Source organism: Anneissia japonica, unplaced genomic scaffold (genome assembly GCF_011630105.1).
Source record: "Anneissia japonica isolate Jap-2015-1 unplaced genomic scaffold, ASM1163010v1 scaffold199_len4679917_cov187, whole genome shotgun sequence".
Classification (NCBI taxonomy): domain Eukaryota; kingdom Metazoa; phylum Echinodermata; class Crinoidea; order Comatulida; family Comatulidae; genus Anneissia; species Anneissia japonica.
Window position 1 is genome coordinate 954,931 of NW_022686322.1, and position 2,508 is coordinate 957,438.

A 2,508-nucleotide genomic window follows, 5' to 3' on the forward strand; every position below is an offset into this window, starting at 1 on the left:
CACACACATATATATATATATACATATATATGTATATACATATATATACAATATCATATATATACATATGTATATATATATATAATATAAGCCTATACTGTTTACAAAATTCATTTGTACAAAGTGTTTGATTTGTCTCAATTCCTTTTGATTTGTCCTTCCATGCTTTTCGTTCTAAAGTAAATGAAATATGAAATGCATTTAGGACTTTCTGGTCGAAGAATTGTAAAATCGGAGATGAACTTAAAATACAATTTGTGTTTTTATTTTCTAATTTCGATATAACTGTATGTTTTAATTTTTTTTTTCTAAAAAAATTCAAATCAAATCAAATCTAATAAACTTCAACAATAACATTCAATACTTGAATTTGTTAATTTTGGTATTTAAGTATAAGTTATACTCTTTCAATTGAAAAATTATTGCATCGGCAAAAAGCTCCCGAGTCGTTTCACCCCGATTTTTCGCCCTGGATCGGTTTTGATGAAGTATATGTCGCATTTTAAGTGAGCTAGGATATTCGTTGTATATTTCAGGAGTTTCCAGATTCAAGATTCAATTAATTAATGGTACTTGAGCCATCGAGGGCAATTATCCGCAATCACAAATTCACAATCACATATAATAATAAGAAACGCCATCTTCTAAAGCAAGATAAATTAAGTAAACTTAAAAATGACGAGCTGCCTTAAAGTCAGAAGAGGTGATATTAGCGGGATCAAGGGCCAGGTCGTAAGCAAGACTAAGCGCGTATGGCAAGAACGATGAATGAAGACAGGGGTACGAGCAGAGAAAGGAAGAAGGGAAGAATGGCGAGAAAGACGCAATGAAGTAGAGCATGAGTGACGTTGAGGGAGACAAGCGTGTAATGGGTGATCTAGGTTCTGGGCAATTTTAGAAAGAAAACGAATGATGAAGAATTTCTGCCTAGATTCAAAAAGAATTGTATTGAATCTAAATAGGATGGTAATGTAGTTATTGGAGAAACAGATGGGTGGTGGATCAAGAATTTTTCCTGTAGGCAGTTTGTATACCGTAAGTTATAGAACTTGAAGCCATCATACGTAGTACCGTTTCTTGAGATGGATGACGGAAGTACTCCACACTACAGAACAAGATCTTGAAGTTGATTAATGCAAAGCAATCTCAATTACATTCTACTTACTATTACTAATCAACAGTACAAATTGGAATTATTGATCACAAAACAAATTCGTAATATCAAACTCATTCGCCGTTACCACACCCTACGTAAGTGTTATCATATCGCCTGATACCGAGACACAATCACCTGTTCGTAAACCAATGAGTTGCACCGTGATGATGTACTTGACTATATATACTTGAAATATGACAAAATGAAAACTCACCCAGACACAAAGACTGCACAATTACGGCGTTCATAAGAGTCTCATTATTTGTTTACAAAGCTATTTAAATTGTTTTAATTAGCTGTATCTTGGCGTATTACCAATAATGATTCCAGTACCACACATCTAATTAAAGGAAGCACTTACAAACGGATGTCATTTTATCTTTATTAACAACCATGCAATTTATTATAACTTAAGTTTGGTAATTCTTGTCCTATTGGCGATCGCATTATGCGTGAAAGTTATAAGAATACTTGGTTTTTACTCATACGATTGGTCGAAGAAGAAATACGTCATTCTGTTAGATAAAACACATGACGATTAATTAGTCCTAGGTGCCGAATATTAAAGTACAGTACAGTACCGTATATCTAATACAGATGTTCCAGCGTAGTTATAAAAAATCTATTTTCTACTTAATTCAACTTCATGAAAACTAAAATACCAATTAAAATACATGTCCTGCTTTTACATCCAAAGTGAAAACATCCACCTAATTTTAAAAAAAATCCATCTATTATATATAAAAAAAATTATGACTTTACTTTACTCACGTCTTTTTTAGTTGAATTTACATAAAAAAGAATTCATACATGCTTGTCACCGTACTCGAAAAGTTAAATTGATTCATCAGATTTCTTAAATAACTAAGCATAATCAACCCGGTGTCGGGAAGTATTTCCGAAAGCATATGTTGGAAATATTTACGTTATCCCGGACAGATAATTGGCCACAATTTATTGTCACTCAGAACATTAATTCACATAAATCACAATTTCATGTTTTAATGACCAACGTCTGTTTGTATGTATTAAACACAATCATCTTCGGCATCAGCATCGAGAGTTGTAGCAGACAACGGAAATTGATTGATTCAAATTTTGTTTATGATCGTACATTAGCTGCGGAATAACATTTTCTCCAAATTCGAGACTTAAATATAATCCTGAGTAAACGTGCTTTGCCCCTTACTAGAATAATTAAAAGGCATTATGAGAAAATTCAGAAAGGTCATTTAATATTAACAAATACATATAGTTTAAAAGATAGCACTAGTATACAACCAGTAGGCATTAGAGAAGTTGAACGTCTCTACCTCGGCTGCACAGTTAGGTTTGTTGAGTAGTGATGGAGA

General features: G+C 32.7%; 1 long non-coding RNA gene across 1 annotated transcript in view; it reads right to left on the reverse strand.

Annotated features, from left to right (window-relative positions):
- Positions 1–2,508, reverse strand: part of LOC117115051 — a 10,753-nt gene that overhangs the window by 2,848 nt on the left and 5,397 nt on the right. The window lies entirely within an intron of this gene.